The following is a 20,000-nucleotide window of genomic DNA, read 5'->3' on the forward strand; positions in this document are numbered from 1 at the left end:
ACTGTGCGTGCCTGATTGCCCCTTTGCCCGTGTTGTACCTACTGATATCTAGGAAGGAGCCATGATCATCTCTCACGATCACATCGAGACTGTGACACACACACACACACACACACACACACACACACACACACACACACAGAGAGAGAGGGATGGATGGATAAAGAAGAGTGTGTGTGTGTTTGTGTGTGGCGATCACCGTGCTTACCCTGCCATGGGAGTGAGGGACAGTGAGGCTCACAGCATTTTTTCCTTTTTTGCTTGCACGTGTGCACCTGTTCCATCCTCTGCCGCTCTTCCAGGGCCAGAGCGCCCTGGCCCAGGCCCCATCCAGCAGATGAGAGATGGCTCTCTCCTGGCTCCCAACCCCCAACCCTGTGTAAGAATTTCCTGAAATGATTAGAAATGCAAATTGTGGCCATGTAGAGGGAGGAGATTCAGACACGTGTTGTGGCCTATGGCGTGGGACACAACATGAAGTGGGACTGCTTGTTTCTTGTTCTAAACACCACAAGGGGTAATCAGGGTTTGAAAAGGATTATTTGTGTGTTTATTGTGAGGCAGAGCATCAGAACAATCTCCATTTGAACATGATTATCCATCTCTCTCTCTCTCTCTCTCTCTCTCTCTCTCTCTCTCTCTCACACACACACACACACACACACACACACACTTCTCTATCCATCATTCATTTCATGTGAGGCAGGGCATCACAGAAATCCTGATTCATGATTCAAATACAGTGATTGATTTACTTGGAGGCCATTCAAACACCAGTATCTATTATCTGTGAGGCACAATGTGAGAGAAATCACAGTTCAAAAATGATTACTTATTTGGTTCACAGATATCTTCCTCCCCGTGATCTTACTTCGCCATCATGGGTGTGATATGGGGGGGGGGGACAAAACAAAACAAAGCATGCAGTTGCAGTTGGACTCTTTAGTACCAGGGTGCTGGAGAGCCATTTGAAATTGAAAAAAGGTCAGTAGGTGCAGAAGTTGAACACTAGGTGGCGCGTCATCACCCAGACCTGCCAAGGATAGGAATGCTGCTTACTCACTCAATCTTAGTGATCCTTTGGATCTTGCGAATGCTGTGTGTGTGGATATTTCAAAGAAATGAAGTATCGGAGTGGGGTGGGTGATCACTATGCCCTGGGGAGTTATGTTTGGGCTCCCCCTCCCCCTCCCCCTCCCCCTGGCAGAACCTCACAAAAAATTCAATTCAAACATGACTATCAATCTACTGCGAGGCGGCGGAACAGGGGAAAAAGCACCAAACGGGGTTACCTATCCATCTCCCTCTCCCCGTTTCAAGGTAGAGCATCACAGAAATCTCGATTCGTACACCGTCATCCATCCATCCTGAGGCAGAACATCAGAAAAATCACCAAACATGATTACTTATTTCTTTATTGCAAGGCAGAGCATCAGAAAAAATCTAAAATTCGTACATCATTATCTAACTCTTCATTCATTCACTCAATCATTCATTCATTCATTCCTTCATTCACTGAGAGGCAGAAATCTCAGTTCAAACACGATTATCTATCATCTATGGATTGATCAATCGATCTATCAATCTAGAACATCAGGAAAATCATGAATCAAAAGCAATGATTGATTTGTTCATTGTGAGGCAGAGTACCAGAAACGCCATGATTCAAACATGATTATTTCAGGGGCGGTGCTGGGGCTTAGTAGGCTGAGCCTTTCCCTGAGGCACAAGCAGGCAGGCATCTCTTGTGGGCGTGCTTTTGCCCCTGCACACACGTGGGAGATGCGGAACAAGCTCCTGCCTTCTGGCTTCAGAGCAGAGCGACCCAGCCATTTGGGGAGTGGAGTGAGCCGGCAGATGGAAGACCTTCCTTTCTCTCTGTAACTCTGCCACAATAAATGAAAATCATGTCTCTTTCACACATTTACATTTGCACTCGGGCGATATGGTACTGTATTCCCATCCCCCCCCCACCCCCCCCAACACACACTAGCAGGGAGCTGGATTTCATGGAGCGCAGCCAGGACTCAAACCGCTGCTTTCTCCAAAGGGATGCCTATGTCAGGGGTGGGTGGTGTGTGAATCCACAGCACGACGATGACTATTTTTTTTTTTTCTTAATCAAGGTTGGTATTACAGACAGACATCCTCCTTATAATCCTAATTTGCAATCATCCATGCCACACTGGGGGTGGGGGTGGGGGTGGGGGTGGGGGCGGGGGCGGGGCGCGGAAGGTGGGAGAAGTCATTTGAACTCAAAATGGAGTCTTTAGTGCCAGAGTATCAAGAGCCATTTTGAATCAAAAAGGAAGGTCAATAGGTGCAGAAATTGAACACTGGGTGGCGGGTCAGCACCCAGGCCTACCGTGGGGGAAGAGAGCTGCTTGCTCACTCAGTCGTAGTGATCTTTGGAAATCTGAAAAATGCTATGGGGGAAAAATATCGGAGTGAGGCAGTTGTGTGTGGGGGGTGTCATTATGTCCTGGTGAGTTACGTTTGGGATGCCTGCCACTTTGAGTTCTGCTTGGCGGCTCTGCTTAACATACAGCTTCCCATGAATAGATCCTTGGAGAACCTTTTCCTTATATGAAGGGAGACAGATGACATAGATAGGAGAGCCAGGAGCCAGTGGATGAAAAATCTCCCTCCCTCCCAACATGGTTATCTATCTATCTATCTATCTATCTATCTATCTATCTATCATGTATCTATCTAGAACATCCGAAAAAAATCACGATTCACAAATGAATATTGAGGCTGGCGCCGCGGCTCACTAAGCTAATCCTCCGCCTAGTGGCGCCGGCACACCGGGTTCTAGTCCCGGTTGGGATGCCGGATTCTGTCCCGGTTGCCCCTCTTCCAGGCCAGCTCTCTGCTGTGGCCAGGGAGTGCAGTGGAGGATGGCCCAAGTCCTTGGGCCCTGCACCCCACGGGAGACCAGGAGAAGCACCTGGCTCCTGCCTTTGGATCAGCACGGTGCGCTGGCCGCGGTGGCCATTGGAGGGTGAACCAACGGCAAAGGAAGACCTTTCTCTCTCTCTCTCTCTCTCTCTCTCTCTCACTGTCCACTCTGCCTGTCAAAAAAATAAATAAAAATTTTAAAAGAATATTGATTTATCTGGAGGCAGAGCATCAAAAAGTACCCTTCCTTCCTTCCAAGGCAGAGTACCAGAAAAATCATGCATTTGGACTCAAAATGGAATCTTTAGTACCAGGAGAGCGAGAGCCATTTTGAATCTAAAAGGAAGGTCACTAGGTGCAGAAATTGAACACTAGGTGTTCTAAATCAATCAAGCCATCTTAAGAAATAAGTGCCCCACAGTAGCTGGGACTGGACCAGATCAAGACATCTTAGCAAGAAGGAGGAAGAGCCCACACTCCGATATAAGATGCTGATGTTCCAAATGGTGGGTTTTTTTTTTTTTTTTGGCAGGCAGAGTGGATAGTGAGAGAGAGAGAGAGAGAGAGAGAGAGAGACAGAGAGAAAGGTCTTCCTTTGCCGTTGGTTCACCCTCCAATGGCCGCCACGGCCAGCGCGCTGCGGCTGGCGCACTGCGCTGATCCGATGGCAGGAGCCAGGTGCTTCTCCTGGTCTCCCGTGGGGTGCAGGGCCCAAGCACTTGGGCCATCCTCCACTGCACTCCCTGGCCACAGCAGAGAGCTGGCCTGGAAGAGGGGCAACCGGGACAGAATCTGGCGCCCTGACCGGGACTAGAACCCGGTGTGCCAGCGCCGCAAGGCGGAGGATTAGCCTAGTGAGCCGCGGCGCCGGCTTTTTTTTTTTTTTTTCTCTTTAAAGAGCTTCTCCAGGGAACCTGTCTTCAGGAATTTTTCTTTCATAAGATCTATTTATTAGAAAGGAAGAAAGGTTGATTTTTTTTTATTTACATATTGGAATGAGTTATAGAGAGGCAGAGACAGAGACAGAGTCTTCCATCCCCTGGTTCACCTCCAGATGGCTGCTATGGCTGGAGCTATGCTGATCCAAAGCCAGGAGCCAGGAGCTTCTTCCAGGTCACCCACATGGGTGCAGGGGCCCAAGGACTTGGGCCATCTTCTGCTGCTTTCCCAGGCCATAGCAGAGAGCTGGATTGGCCCCAATACAGTGCAATCTTCATTTTTTTTTTTAATTTAAAAGATTTATTTATTTGGGGCTGGTGCTGCAGTGCAGCGGGTTAACACCCTGGCCTGAAGCACCAGCATCCCATAGGAGTGCCATCAGACAGAAGACCTCTCTCTGCCTCTCCTCTCTCTGTGTGACTCTGACTTTCAAGTAAATAAATAAATCTTTAAGAAAAATTGATTTATTTATTTATTCACTTGAAAGAGTTACACACAGAGAGAGAGGAGAGGCAGAGAAAGTGAGAGAGGTCTTTTGTCTGATGGTTCACTCCCCAATGGGCTGCAATGGCTGGAACTGTGCTGATCTGAAGCCAGGAGCCAGGAGCTTCTTCTGGGTCTCCCACAGGGGGTATAGAGGCTCAAGGGCTTTGGGCCATCTTCCACTGCTTTCCCAGGCCATAGCAGAGAGCTGGATTGGAAGAGGAGCAGCCGGGACTCAAACTGGCGCACATATGGGATGCTGGCGCTTCGGGCCAAGGCGTTAACCTGCTGCACCGCAGCGCCGGCCCCCAGTGCAATCTTTCTTTAAAAAAAAAAAAAATCTTAAGGGAACTCGGCTCAGCTGTGACTCCGTGATCTGCTAATATGAGATCTATTTCCAGTCTCTCCTCCTCCATTTCCAATCCAGCTCCTTGTTAATTCACCTGGAAAGCCACGGGAAGATTGACCCACTACTTGGACCAGCTGGGAGAAGTGGAACAGATGAAGCTCCCGGCACCTGCCTCCTGGATTTGCCCTGGCCACCCAGAGCCCATCCAGCACAGATGGAAGATCTCTCTTCCTCTCCCAACCCTCAGCCTGTTACCCCATAACTTTTCCACATACATAAGAGTAAATTAATTTTAAAAAGAATTGGCTAACTAAATCTCTGAAAGGGAGGGGGGGGATGGGCTGGCCCTGGGGCATAGTAGGTTAAGCATCTGCCTGCCTGTGTGTGTGGCTCCACACTCTGATATGAGATACTGATGTCCCAAATGGTGTCTTTTTTTTTTTTTTTTAAAGAGCTTCTCCAGGGTACCTGACTTCAGGAATTTTTCTTTTATAAGATCTATTTATTTGAAAGAAAGGAAGGAAGGAAAGGTTTATTTATTTATTTAAAACAGAGTTACAGAGAGGCAGAGGCAGAGAGAGACAGAGTCTTCCGTCCCCGGGTTCACTCCCCAGCTGTGCTGCTCTGAAGCCAGGAGCCAGGAGCCAGGAGCTTCTTCCCAGTCTCCCACGTGGGAGGCCATAGCAGAGAGCTGGATTGGCCCCAGTACAGTGTAATCTTAAAAAAAAAAAAAAAATCTTGGGCTGGCGCCATGGCTCACTAGGCTAATCCTCTGCCTGCAGCGCCGGCACACCGGGTTCTAGTCCCAGTTGGGGCACCGGATTCTGTCCCGGTTGCTCATCTTCCAGTCCAGCTCTCCGCTGTGGCCCGGGAAGGCAGTGGAGGATGGCCCAAGTCCTTGGGCCCTGCACCTATAAGGGAGACCAGGAGAAGCACCTGGCTCCTGGCTTCGGATCGCTGTGGTGCAACGGCCACAGCAGCCCTTGGCGGGTGAACCAACGGAAAAGGAAGACCTCTCTCTCTCTCTCTCTCTCTCTCCACTCTGCCTGTCAAAAAAAAAAAAAAATCTTAAGGGGGCTCAGCTCAGCTGTGACTCCGTGATCCGCTAATATGAGGTCTATTTCCAGTCCCTCCTCCTCCATTTCCAATACAGCTCCTTGCTAATTCACCTGGAAAGCCACGGGAAGATTGACCCACTACTTGGACCAGCTGGGAGATGTGGAACAGATGAAGCTCCCGGCACCTGCCTCCTGGATTTGCCCTGGCCACCCAGAGCCCATCCAGCACAGATGGAAGATCTCTCTTCCTCTCCCAACTCTCAGCCAGTCACCCCACAACTCTTTCACATAAATAAGAGTACAGTAAATTTAAAAGAGAATTGGCCAACTAAGTCTCTGAAGGTGGGGGGGTTGGGCTGACCCTGGGGCATAGTAGGTTAAGCATCTATCTGTGGCTCCAGTTTGAGATGGAAGGACTCTCTGTAACTCTGACTCTCCAGAAAAAAAAAAAAAGATAAAAATCTTAAAAAGAATTATTATTATTATTATTATTATCATTATTAGGGGGCCTGTGCTGTGGTGTAGCAGGTAAAACTGCCACAAGCAGTGCCGGCATCCCATATGGGCTCCCATTCGAATCCCATCCCAGCTGGCTGCTCTCTGCTACGGTCTGCAAAAACAGTAAAAGGAGGCCTGAGTCCTTCTGCCTCTGCACTCCCACGGGAGACACGGAAAAAGCTCAGGCTCCTGGGTTCGTATCGGTGCAACTCAGGGTGTTTCAGCCACCTGGGATGTGAACTGGTGCGTGGGAGACCTCTGCCTCTCTGTAACTCTGCCTGAAAAAATAAATATCTAAAAAAAAAAAAAAAAGGATTAGAAGTGAAAATTGTGATAAAATATTGACCATGTAGAGGGAGGAGATTCAGACAACGGGCATGGCATGTGACACAACATGAAAAAAATCACAGCTTGCTTCTTTTTCTTAAAGGAAGATTGCAAGGCAGAGTGAGTGGGGCAGGTGGTCATTATGCCCTTGTGAGTTATGCTTGGGATGCACACACCCCACGGAGGAGTGCTGCTTTAGGTTCTGCCTGGCTGCTCTGCTAAACATATAGTTTCTGATGAATAGATCCTGGGAGTACCTTCTCCTTTTCACACACACACACACACACACACACACACACCCCTACCTCCCTACCTCCTTCCCTACCTTTCCTCTCTGTAAGTCTACATTCTAAATCAATCAAGCCAAGACATCTTAGCAGGAAGGAGGAAGAGCCCACACTGATCTGAGAAGCTGCTGTCCCAAACGCTGGATTTTTTTTTTCCTTTTAAAGAGCTTCTTCAGGGTGCCTGTCATGTATCGGGGTACACCTGATATATGACAGCAGAATCTGCCTTAACCCGCTGTGTTACCACACTGGTCCTGGCATCACAACATGTATGAATGAAGCCTTTTACCACCTTTTACTACCTGTCCCTGTGCTGTAGCTGAGAAACTGAACTGAGAAAACATCATATTACACAGGAGATTGCACTTACCCTGGCTGTTACATTCAGGGTTCATGTGATCAGGTGACAGAATGTGTGTGTGTGTGTGTGTGTGTGTGTGTGTGTGTGTGTGTGTAAAATCCCAAATCCTGATGATGAATGACAAAAACAATTGAGGTGGGGTGTTTTGTGGCATGGTTGGATTAGCGGTTGCTTGAGATGTTGGCATCTCACACCAGAGTGCCAAGTCGGGTCCTGGGTACTCTATATGCTTCTGAATCGAGCTTCCTGCTAATGGGTCTGGAAAGGCAGCAGTGGATGGCTGAAGTAGATGAATGGAAGCAGATTTCATAATATAAAGACACTGGTGAGACCGGCATTGTGGTGCAGCAGGTACAGCTGCCGCCTGTGACCCCAGCATCTCATATGGGCACCAGTTTGAGTCTTAGCCACTCCAGTTCCAATCCAACTCCCTGATAATGGCCTGGGGGGTGGTATCAGAGGCTATCCCAAGTCTTAGGCACCTGGAAGAAGCTCCTGGTTCCTGGGTTCATCATGGCCCAGCCCTGGCCATGGTGGCCATTTGTGGGAGTGTACCAGATGTCTCACCTTCTCTCTCTCTCTCTCTCTCTCTCTCTCTCTCTCTCTATCTCTCTCTATATCTCTATCATCTCTATCATCTCTATCTCTATCTCTGTTTTTAACCTTTCACATAAGCAAGCAAATAGGCTAACACAGAAGGATCTGTGAACAGAGATGCATCTGGCAGCAGCCTTGTATGTTCTGGCCAAAGAACAACTGGTAAGTTAAACATGCCTGTGGATGGGCTCATGGTGGAATACACCAGTGTGCACCTATGCCCAGGAAGAAAAAGAAAAAAAAAATATTGGTGCCTTCCTAGTTATAAAATATTCTCTGGATAAGCTAAGATGTTCCAAGGTTGGAGCAAAAGGGCAGGGAGGAAAGCTGTGTTCCTGGCATCCCTGGCCAGTTATTTCACTCCCCTGCCCCGTGCCCTCTTCCTAGGCCAGAGTCAGGGCAGAGGTGCCCATGGGGACAGAGGTGGGGGGAGGACACACACCCTCCCAGAATGGATCTTATCCTATCCTGCCACTGTGATGACTTTGCAAGGCACAGCTGAAGAGAGAAACTGGTAGCCTGGCCTTGGGAATCTACTTGCCACACCCACCCACCCTCAATGACTTGGAATCTGCCTCATTCAATTGGCTTCATTCAAATGCAGAAGAAACAGCCCCGAGCTTTTCTCTGTGAATGGGTTTCCTTTTCTCTTCTCCTCAGCTCCCCCACCTCGGGTCTTTGTCAGTGAATGGCCAACTTTCCCTGCTCCGCCAGAATGCTGCCTTTCTGGGGCAAAGGTCAGTCAGTCCTCTTAGCCCTGGAAACCATGACAGCGACCACAGCTGAAACCCTGACTTGAAGGCTGACATCTTTCTTTATGGCCTGGGGTGTGTTTGCTTAAGATAGAGCGTGCACATGTGTCTTTCAGAGGAGACAGACCCAGTGCAGTGGAATGCTGAGCAGATTCTCTTGCCGTTCTGGAATTCTGGTAGTCACAGGACAGAAGGCTAGCAGGGGATGATTTTGACAACAGACAGACAGACAGACAGACAGACACCTCTGCTGAACTGTGCTTGCTCTGGGGAGGAGGGGCAGATTATGGTCATTCGCCTTTGGGTTTCACAAGCACTTCTCACTCTCCCACCTGCTTCCCGTGGAAATCCACAGTCCCCCTCTGTGAGCCCAGGGCATCAGTGAGTGACCTCACGTGCCTTCTCACCACCCTAACACAAGAGGTAGTTGGACAAATGTGAAGGAACCCTAGAGAAGATCTCCACAGAGGAAGACTTGTTATGGCACGATGAGTGGGCAGGCGAGGTGGGGTTGAGGGCCGTAGGGGGATATGGCTGTCGTTGGGCAAATAGGAAGGGTACTGTCTGACAAATACCCCAAAGTGTTTAGGCTCCTGCTGAGCATGTGGGAGATCTGGATGCAGTCTCTGACCCAGCTCCAGCCCGTGTGTGTGTGTGTGTGTGTGTGTGTCCCTCTCCCTCCTTATTTTAAAAATAAAAATAGGACTACAGCAACGAACGTGACCGTGACGTGAGTGTACCGAATGTCATGGAACTGTGCAGTCGAACGTGTTTCCGACGGGAGTGGATTTCACATCAGCGAGGAAGTTTTCTGGCTTTGTCGAGTGGGGATGTGAGGGATGTGAAAATCTGACAGTGCAGCCATTTGGAGCATCAGAAAAGAAGTGAACGAGGACTGTAAATGACTGTGGGTCCTGTGACAAAGAGTGAAAGGAGATTTTCAACTTGTAAAATCCACATGCCGGGGGGGGGGGGCGGCGCCGTGGCTCACTAGGCTAATCCTCCGCCTGCAGCGCCGGCACACCGGGTTCTAGTCCCAGTCGGGGTGCCGGTTCTGTCTGGGTTGCTCCTCTTCCAGTCCAGCTCTCTGCTGTGGTTGCCTGGGAGTTCAGTGGAGGATGGCCCAGATCCTTGGGCCCTGCACTCCCCTGGGAGACCAGGAGGAAGCACCTGGCTCCTGGCTTCGGATCGGCACAGTGTGCCAGCCGCAATGCACCGGCCGCAGCAGCCACTTGGGGGGGGGGGTGTGAACCAACGGAAAAAGGAAGACCTTTCTCTCTGTCTCTCTCTCTCACTGTCTAACTCTGCCTGTCAAAAAAAAAAAAAAATACCCTGGCACCTGGCATGTGCCTGCATGCTATACATCCGGGTGCCTGCTTTGAGTCTGGCTACCCACATTCTGGCTTCCCGATGATACACATCCTGGGAGGCAGCACGTGATGTCACGAGTGCCCCCCCTCCTCCACTGGGTAGCGTTTCTGGCTCCTGGCTTTGACCAGGCCCAGCCTTGGCTCTTTGTTGCGGGCATTTGTGGAGTGAACCGGTGGATACAAAGTCTACTTAGACCTCTCCCACCCACACCGTCGTTGCTGTTACACCCTGATTTATGTGTCATTTCATGATTCCTCTTGACTTCTTGCCTGTGTTCCATTTGCTTAGTTCTCTGTTGGCCTGCTTGTTCATTCTGTAGGGAGGGGAGGTAAAGGTGTTTTGATATATGTACATCTACATTTGCCAGAGGAAGTCGGTTCTGTCCGCATCCTAAGAGAAGTTCACAAAATTCCCTAGTCTGTGGTAGTGTGGTGACACAAGATTGGTGCCGCTGCTGTATATGGTCACTCGGATGTTCCGTGTCTCACAGAGATTTTGTCAAAGGCAGCGATAGGTAGGACAGACGAGGAGCCGTGGGACAGCCGCCACTAGTACGTTCCTTCATTTTGGCGGTGTTGTGAGGGAATTTGCAAAGGTGGGCATATTGTAGAGCATGTTGTAGAGAGCTGTAGTTTGAAGAGGCGGGGAGTGAAACCAGCAGATGGAATCAATCTCTCTCTCTCTGTGTTTCTCTCTACCTCCCCCCACCCCACACACACTTTACCTTTCCGATTCAGAAATAAATAAATGAATCTTAAAACTTGAAGAAATAATGTGTGGTGGGCGTTCGGATCAACGGTTAGAGTTTTCGGCATGGGGCGCTCCCGTCTCATGCAGTGGAGCATGGGTTCGATTCCTGAGTCTCCTCTGATTCAAGCTTTGTGCAGAGGCATGCCCTGGGAGGCAGCAGGTGAGGTTTCAAGTACTTGGCTCCCTGACATCCATGTGTGGGGATTGTTAGAAAGCCCCACGGTGAAAAAAATAGAGTCAGACGCTATTGGGTGTGAGTGACGGGAACTGTCAGGGCTGCACCCCAGAGTCTCCACTGGTGGGGAGCTAGAGTCATACTGGAGTAAAAAATCCAATCCTGGCTGGCGCCGCGGCTCAACACCGGGTTCTAGTCCCGGTCGGGGCACCGGATTCTGTCCCGGTTGCCCCTCTTCCAGGCCAGCTCTCTGCTGTGGCTAGGGAGTGCAGTGGAGGATGGCCCAAGTGCTTGGGCCCTGCACCCCATGGGAGACCAGGAGAAGCACCTGGCTCCTGCCATCGGATCAGTGCGGTGCGCCGGCCGCAGCGCGCCGGCCGCGACGGCCATTGGAGGGTGAACCAATGGCAAAGGAAGACCTTTCTCTCTGTCTCTCTCTCTCACTGTCCACTCTGTCTGTCAAAAAAAAAAAAATTTTTTTTTTTTAAATATCCAATCCAGGTACTCCAATGGGAGAGGCGGATCATCTTATGATTACTTGAAGATAGTTGAAGATTCAACCCCACAATCGATCACTTTCTTTTCACTTTTTAATGGATTACATATTTATTGGAGAGGCAGCATTACAGAGACAGGGAAGGAGAGAAGGAGGAGGAGAATGAGAGAGAGAGAGAGAGAGAGATGCAAGCATTGTGGGGCATCTGGTTAAGCTGGATCAGTCCTGGACCAGGTGGCAGGCACTCAAACCCATGCTGCTGTGGGATGCCAGCGTTGCAGGCAGAGACTTGAGACCAAGGAACCGCTTCCTAGGGCCCTGAGGTTGCCACTGCCTGCGATGCCAGAGTCCAACTCCCTGCTAATGTGCTTGGGAAGATAGCTAAAGATGGCCTGAGTGCTTGGGCCCCTGCACCTATATGGGAGACCTTGATGAAGTTCCAAGCTCCTGGGTTTGGCCTGGCCCAGCCCAGGCTGTTGTAGTTCCATTTGTGGGAGTGAACCGACTGTCTCTGTAACTGCCTTTTGAGTAAATCGATACAGGAGAACCTGGTTGGTGACAGACATCTTAGAGACTACCGGTTATTTTTAAGCAGGAGCTTTCTGGGAATAAAGCGGATACTGTCGATAGCCCTACCTGGACTCTCTTTGGGCAGGTCTCTGTGGATGTGGAGTTGATGGGGAAGGAGGGAGGGAGGGAGGGAGGGAGGATCCAGTGTGAAATTTCTGCTTCCCTTCGTCTCCTCTTCACCGGGCCCTCCCTCACTCCGCAAGCCAAGCCGAGCCGAGTCTCTCTTGCCTGAGGCTCGCGCACCACCTAGCGGCCACAGTATTGAACATGGGTTTGGTGAGGGAGAGCTAAGATGGAGTCACAACTTTCCGGGCTGGCGGGCGGTTGGGGGTGGGGGCTTGTTTGGCGTGGGCTGGGTGTGGAGCACCTTTGGACTTCCTCCTTTGGAAGCTGCTGGCATGCCTTTGGGTGGGGCTGGCCCATGTGGGACTGGAGACTGGGGTCGGTCGGTCTCCCCTCCCCCCCCCAAGTCTCCCCTTCTTCACCTGGAAAGGTGGAAGAAGAAAGTTGTTTGTTCTGAACGACATCGACCCCGGATTTTGTCCCTGTAGGAAACCATAGACATGACTGCCCTGTGGATTTTCTGACTTGGGTGCCTGGATAAAAAGAAAGAAAGAAAGAAAGAAAGAAAGAAAGAAAGAAAGAAAGAAAGAAAGAAAGAAAGAAAGAAAGAAAGAAAGAAACCTAGTGTCTGGGTCTTCTTCTCCCTTAAGGAGACTATGGCCCAGGCCTGACCTCTAATTGGATCAGTCAACCCCCCTCTCACCCGTGCTGTAGTTCCCTTGACTGAATTTTTCTCATTGTCCCCCGTGCCTGCGGCTTTGGCTGCCACACATAGAGAATGATATCTACCCCAAAAGGAAGGCCTCAAAGGCCGCCTGAGGAGCAATGTTTCTCTGTGATCTACTTCTGTCTGTTGCTCCTCATCCCCCCCCCCCAATCCCAGTCCCAGGGGAGTGAGCCTTGGGAGCCAGAAGACTTCTTCCCCCAGGTGGGTTCCAGAGACCTGACATCCCTCCCTGCCCTGGTGTTCCAGGGTGGTCAAGCTGCAGTCAAAATGTGTGTATGGTAGCCGGCGCCGTGGCTCAATAGGCTAATCCTCCACCTTGCGGCGCCGGCACACCGGGTTCTAGTCCCGGTTGGGGCGCCGGATTCTGTCCCGGTTGCCCCTCTTCCAGGCCAGCTCTCTGCTATGGCCAGGGAGTGCAGTGGAGGATGGCCCAGGTGCTTGGGCCCTGCACCCCATGGGAGACCAGGAAAAGCACCTGGCTCCTGGCTCCTGCCAGGATCAGCGCGGTGCGCCGGCTGCAGCGGCGGCCATTGGAGGGTGAACCAACGGCAAAAGGAAGACCTTTCTCTCTCTGTCTCTCTCTCTGTCCACTCTGCCTGTCAAAAAAAAAAAAAAAATGTGTGTATGGTGCACTGGTTTATTTTGGTATGTCATTGGGACACACACACACACACACACACACGTAGCTCTGAAGGGCTCTCTCCATTTCCACACACATGCATACACGTACACACAGGTCTGACTGGGTGTGTTGTTTGTCTGGAACACTTGGAAGGCCATTTTAGGGGCAGTGCCTTCCCAGGCAGAGAGGAGAGTGGATGAGAACTTCTCAGGAGCAAAACCCCTCTTGGAATGGGAGGGTGAGTTGTGCTGCGGTATCTCCCGGGATGCGGTGACTGGCTCTCCCCTGCCTCTTTCTGTGCCTCACCGGAGGGAGCAGAAGCTTCTTGTGGGCTGAGCTGGATCCTGTGTGCCCAGACGCTGCTCACTGTGCAGCCATTTCTGCTCATGTGCTGGGAAGGGGAAGGCAGGCCAGGCTCCTGTCCTGTTTCCCAGAGACCCAGTCTGCTCTCTTCCTTCTCTGACCCCTGCCTGCTGATGGGGAGCAGAGTAAAGTGTGCTCTCTCTCTCTCTCTCTCTCTCTCTCTCTCTCTCCCTCTCTCTCTCTCTCTCCCTCTCCCTCTCCCTCTCCCTCTCTCTGCTTGCTCTCTCTGGGAGACTGTCTGTTCTCCCCTTCTTTCACATCTCTGACCCACTGCCATTCCACCTCCTTTCTGTCCCCAAAAGAGCTCAGTGGCTCCCCTAAGATCTTAGAAGAAAGACAAATAGAGGCCGGTGGGCACAGTGGCTCACTAGGCTAATCCTCTGCCTGCGGCGCCGGCACACCGGGTCCTAGTCCTGGTTGGGGCACTGGATTCTGTCCCAGTTGCTCCTCTTCCAGGCCAGCTCTCTGCTGTGGATAGGGAGTGCAGTGGAGGATGGCCCAAGCCCTTGGGCCCTGCACACATAATGGAGACCAGGAGGAAGCATCTGGCTCCTGGCTTCAGATCGGTGCAGTGCTCCGGCCATAGCGGCCATGGGGAGGGGGGGTGAACCAACGGAAGGAAGACCTTTCTCTCTGTCTCTCTCTCACTGTCTAACTTTGCCTGTCAAAAAAAAAAAAAAAAAAAAAAAGACAGAAATTTAAAGTTAGCTAGTGGGAGCTAGGCAGCATTGTAGCACAACATGTTAAAGACAACGTCAGCGGGAGATGGGCCAAGTAATTGTGTCCTTGTCACCCATAAGGGTGGCCCAGATGGAGCTCCTGGCTGCTGGCTTTGGCCTAGCCCAGCCTCAGCTGCTGTGGGCATTTGGGAAGTGAAGATATCTCCCTCCCTCCCTCCCTCCCTCCCTCCCTCCCTCTCTCTCTCTCTCCCCCCACCTCTCCTACCTCTCCTCTCTCCCCTCTCTCTCTATCCTTCTCTTTATGTCACTGCATTTCACATGAAAAAGAAAAAAATGGCATAAATCAATGTATCTCTCCAAGAAGCATACAAAGCTGGGCAGGTTTGTTGTGCTTCCACCCTGCCTCCCGGTCTTCCAGTGGTGACCCTTCACATTTCCTTCCAACTCCTGGTGGTGGAAGGAGACACACAGCGAGGAGATACTGGGCCATCCTTTATAACAGTACTACCTAGGGAGGGCCGTCCCGGCTGGAGACAGTGATTGCATTGAAGAAAGTGAGTGTGTGAGTGTGACTGTGAGTGTGTGCCTGTGTTCCTGTCTGGCCCAGCTCCCAGCTCCCTGGAAGCCCTCCCTCTCATCATTGGCTGAGATTTCTGGAGAGCCAGGCCTGGAGAAATATGGCCCAAGGGTGTGTGTGTGTGTGTGTGTGTGTGCGCGTGTGTGAGTGTGGGGGAATCTGGAGCTGACCCACGGGCCTGGGACCCAGTGTCATTCCTCATTCACCTTCCTCCCTCAGCCTCCTCTGCCCTGCCCTTCATCTCCCCCTTCCTCCCCACCCACCCCCGCCGAGAGACCCAAATCTCTCTACGGCGATCCTCGCGCGCCACCTAGCGACCACAGTATCAGATCGGGCACGGTGGCCGGTGAAAGCCAAAATGGCGCTGGCGTCTAAATAGAGCGTCCTGAGTATCGCGAGACTTCGGGGTGGAGGCTGCGCAGTGGTTGGGGGCCTGTTTAGCACATGCGCGGTGTGGAGCACAGGCGAGCTTTCTGCTGTGGGGGCGGGGGGGGCATTTTTCTCTGGGCTGGGGCGCTGCCGCCGCCGCCGCAGCTGCCGCGAGAGGGGTGGGAAGCTGGCCGGGTGCGGGGAGCGGGCCGTGACTGGGGATGGGCTCTCGGGTCCTTGGGCGCCACCCTGGGTGATCTGAGTCCCCTGTGGGTTACCGTTCGCGTCTTTCTTTCTCTTTCTTTCTTTCTTTCTTTCTTTCTTTCTTTCTTTCTTTCTTTCTTTCTTTCTTTCTTTCTTTCTTTCTCTTCCTTCCTTCCTTCCTTCCTTCCTTCCTTCCTTCCTTCCTCTCGTTCTTTTTCCTTTCTTTTATGTTCTCTTTCTCAGTTTATTCCCTGTTGTCTCTTGCTCTCGTGCTGTTTCCCGCTCGTCCGTGTGTCTGTCCGCCTCCTTCTAGCTTCTTTCTCTTTCTTCCGACTTTATTTCTCACTCCCCCCTTGACTTGATATTCTTTGTCCTTTCTTATTTTTTCTCCCCACTTGCTCTCTCTCTCTCTCGTCTTTTTAAATCTTCATGCTTTCTCCTCTCTTCCTTATTTTGGTTTCATTTTTTGTCTCCTACCTTCCCTCATGTGTTTCCTCTCTTTGCCGTGTCCTCACGTCCTCACGGTTTTCTTTCTAAACTTCCATTCCTTCTTTCCCCCATCTTTTACGTTTTCTTTCTCTCAGTTTTTGTCTTTCTGTTCGGTCCTCCTTTTTTTTCTTCTTTCTCCAACTTTTTTTTTTTTTTTACTTTCACTCTTTCTGTTTCTCTCTCCCTAGTGTTCTTTCAATGTTTTCCCCTCTTTTTAATTCTCTCTGCTGCTCTCTCGTCTTTTCTTCTTCCTTTCCTTTCCTTTCCTTTCCTTTCCTTTCCTTTCCTTTCCTTTCCTTTCCTTTCCTTTCCTTTCCTTTCCTTTCCTTTCCTTTCCTTCACCTTTGGGTGGCCAAGTGGACTTTTTAAGAAGTCAATTCTTATGTGAATGTGATATCAATGCAAAGAGAAGAGGTTCTATGTAGTTCATAGATACAAAAAATAAGAATATGACACACTACACTCCCCTCCCCCCCCCATTTTTTTAAACTTCTGTGTAAATAGTGATCTGTGGAGTGCATCCCCACGTGCCCAGGCAATAGTGAAGCCCATGGATGGCCTCTGTCACAGATGGTGTGCTGCCAGAGGATGAGCCTCCTTCCCGATGCCCCCCTCTCCCTCCCCACACACACCCCATGAGCCACGAGAAGATGCTCCTCGTGGCCAGGACAGCCCTGGGGGTCTGACAGGCTGACTCCCCGGAGCCAGGCGAGGCCAGACCCGTCTTTGGGAGGCACTTCATGCTCTGAGATTCCCAGAGTCTGCTGAGTCCCAACCCTCGGCTGTGTGGGCACCTATGCCCCACAGCCTTTGTGGTTGTGCAGACACCTGCCCCCGACCCCCTCCACACACTCTCTGCCCCCGGGCAGCCGAGAAACACGTTCTGAGCTACGATGTCGTCCCCCTGCCGCCTGGATGCATCCAGCTGGCTGTCCCTTGGTTCCTCGGTGTCGGTTGTCGGACTCCACCTGGTGGCTGCCTTGATATGGCTGTCGCAGGCTCCGGAGCCGACAAGGGATGACAAGTGGCCGAGGAGCCCGAGACAGAGTGTGACGAAGTCCCTAAGCTGCAGGAAGGACTGTCCCTGCCCTGCTGGGACCTGGGGGCCTGATGTATTGGTCAGAGATTGGGCCTGGAGGATGGCAAGTGAGCAGGCAAAGGCTGTGGAGGGAGGCGGGCGTCGCCTCGCGCCTGAACGTGGCTAGACTGGGGTGGCGCTACTGTTGGCGGGTCGACCAGCACACCCTGTCACACTACGTACTGGTAGTGCTGCTGCCACCACCGCCACCACCTACGGGGACCGACCGGGGATGTCGATCTGTGGGTGGCAGAGGGAAGGGTGCCTTGGCCATACAGGCTTGGGGCTTTGTTTTTCCTTTTCTTTCTTCGAAGTCCTTCTGCACTTGGGCCTAACCCTAATTATTTGCTACTTGCCACTAAGGAAGGTCTGGATTTTTTTTTTTTTTTTTTTTTTCCCTTTCCAAAATCCCCCTTCAGGGAGCGATCGAAGGTCCTGGGTTGCCTTTTTTTTTTTTTTTTTTTTTTTTTTTTTGACAGGCAGAGTGGACAGTGAGAGAGACAGAGAGAAAGGTCTTCCGTTGCCGTTGGTTCACCCTCCAATGGCCGCCACGGCCAGTGTGCTGCGGCCGACACACCGCGCTGATCCGATGGCAGGAACCAGGTGCTTCTCCTGGTCTCCCGTGGGGTGCAGGGCCCAAGCACTTGGGCCATCCTCCACTGCACTCCCTGGCCACAGCAGAGAGCTGGCCTGGAAGAGGGGCAACCGGGACAGAATCCGGCATCCCGACCGGGACTAGAACCTGGTGTGCCGGCGCCGCAAGGCGGAGGATTAGCCTATTGAGCCACGGCGCCGGCCCCTGGGTTGCCTTCTGAGGGCCAGAGGCCGGTCCGCTGCAGCCCGTGTGTGAGTTCGCCTGGATGGGGCTGCCTGCCTCGTGTGGGGTGGTGGCCTGCTCATGTCCCTAGTCCCCTCCCCCACCCCAGGTCGACCAGGTGGCCAGAGGAGTGTCCTCTAACAGAGATGGGTGGCATTTTGGGGACAAGTGACCGGGTCCCCAAGCTCAGAGGTGGCTGTGTCCAGTGCATCAGCCCTGTGTCCTCTCGCGTGGACATTTTTATACTTGGAGTTGTGGTTTTGGACCTGCAGGTAGGTGCTGACACGCTGTTCTCTGGTGACTGTCGCCAGGGAGGGGACTCCGGACGTGCGTTGGGGACACGGGGACAAAGTGGGCTTCCAGTGGGCTGGTGCTCGACCGTGCTCCTTTCTGAGAGCCACCTGCTTGGGCTCGCGCGGTGGCTTGTGTGCGTGCGTTCCGGTTGTCCCGCGACGGTGATGCCACCTCCGGCCTATGGTGCCCGAGGGCGGTGGGGTGAGGCGGGCGTCGGGTCCTCTACCCGCGTGCGCTCTCTGCCGCTGGTGAGCCGATCGCGTGGTGGTTGTGACAACCCTCTGACTTGAAAGGCCCTCGATGAGGGGTGGCTTCATGCCACGTGTGCGTGTCAGGCGTTCTCCGCTGGGGTTGTCTACCGCCTGCAGTGAGAGGCGGGGGCTGGTGAGGCTGCAGCGGGCCCCTCTGGTGGCTGTCCTCGCCGGGTCGTGTCCCCCCGCCCTCGCTCCACGTGTTAAAGCCTAGACCTGACTGTGACCGATGTGGTGCTGTGGCGCTCTCCTGGGCCGGACCTAAGCCGCTCCAGATGAGGGACAGCCGTTCATGGTGAATGCTGCTGAGCCTCTCGTTCTGGCCTGCGGGCCCCTCGTTCTGCCTTCCCCACCTGCGGGTGGTGTGTGGGTGGCAGGGGTGCGGAAACCGGCCCGGCCTCTGCTGTCCCCGTGCTTTTGCGCGCGGGGGGGGGGGTCGGGGTCCTCTGACGTGGCGGGCATCCCTCGCCGTCGCCCTGTCGTGGGCTCTGTGGCTGCGGAGCCTTGCCTCCGCGCGAGCCTGTGCGGTGCCCCTGGAGTGGTCCAGGTTGTGCCTCAGGTGCCTGAAGCCGAGTGGTGGTGTTGCTCCTGTCCCCCCAGCGCCCTCTCCCGGGTGTCGCTGCTGCGGCTGCCTCTGGCTGCTGCCTGTGCCCCTTGGGAGTCTTGGGGGGGTCGAGGCGGTAAGAGAAGGAGACACGTGTGTGCTTCGCCTCGCTTGGAGGGAGGCTGCCGGTGTCGTGCCGTCGTCCCCACGTGTGTGTGGGGTATCGGCTTGGTGGGCGCATGCCTGCGCGCTTGCCACCCTGCCCCCGTGGGGTGGTGTGTGCCAGGTGTGTCGAGCAGTCGCGGTGTGGTCCGGTCTGGCCGGACGAGTGCGGGGGCCGGGAGGGCTGTGGCGAATGGGATTGGTAATGCGCCCAGCCTGCCCTTGCCCTGGCCGCGGATGCTCGAGGTGCCGTTTCTTCCCTATACCGCAGACCCCCTCGCCCGATTGATCGGTCTCTCGGGTGGTGCTCCCTCGGCTTGCCTCCTGCCGGCCCGGCGGGGGGGGGCAGTTGGGGTGGGGTGTGGCCCACCTTCGGTGAGGAACGCCTTCTCTAGCGATCCGAGAGAGGGGCGTGCCTTCTGACGGGGTACCGTTATCCCCCGGCCGCCGTCCCTCCTGTGCTGAGTGCGTTGGGTGGCGTACCCCACCCGTGCGCCCCGTTTGCCCCTTCTGTTGGGGGGAAGCGGAGGCGTGCTGGTGGGTCTGCCGGTCCCCGCGGTGGGGACCGGGGCGCTGCTCTTTCGGCCCTAATGGCCGCGGCCCGCGCCTCCCCCCTCCGTGTCGGGGGAGGGTCCCGCCGGGCCGGGCTGGCGGTCCGTCGCTCTTTCTTCGTGTTGGGGACCGGCGCGCGTGCCCGTGTGCGCGCGTGCCTTCCGCGTCACTCTCCGTGTGTTGCCTTGTCGGCCGGGGCTTGGCGGGGGCGCGCGTGGTCCGTCCTGCGCGTCCCCGGGGCTGTGGCGCGAGCGGGCAGCTCTCAGCTTCCCCTGCTCGCCACCCCGGGCTGCG

General features: G+C 53.3%; 1 long non-coding RNA gene across 1 annotated transcript in view; it reads left to right on the forward strand.

The window, feature by feature from the left end:
* LOC149122877 (uncharacterized) overlaps positions 1–17,310 on the forward strand; it is an 18,345-nt gene extending 1,035 nt beyond the window's left edge. Inside the window, exon 2 of the long non-coding RNA XR_016219290.1 lies at positions 4,751–17,310. This is a non-coding gene — a long non-coding RNA (uncharacterized LOC149122877). The remainder of the gene's footprint in view (positions 1–4,750) is intronic.
* The last annotated feature ends 2,690 nt before the right edge of the window (positions 17,311–20,000 follow it).

Source organism: Oryctolagus cuniculus, chromosome 13 (genome assembly GCF_051225735.1).
Source record: "Oryctolagus cuniculus isolate XC-2025 breed Fujian yellow rabbit chromosome 13, ASM5122573v1, whole genome shotgun sequence".
NCBI lineage: Eukaryota > Metazoa > Chordata > Mammalia > Lagomorpha > Leporidae > Oryctolagus > Oryctolagus cuniculus.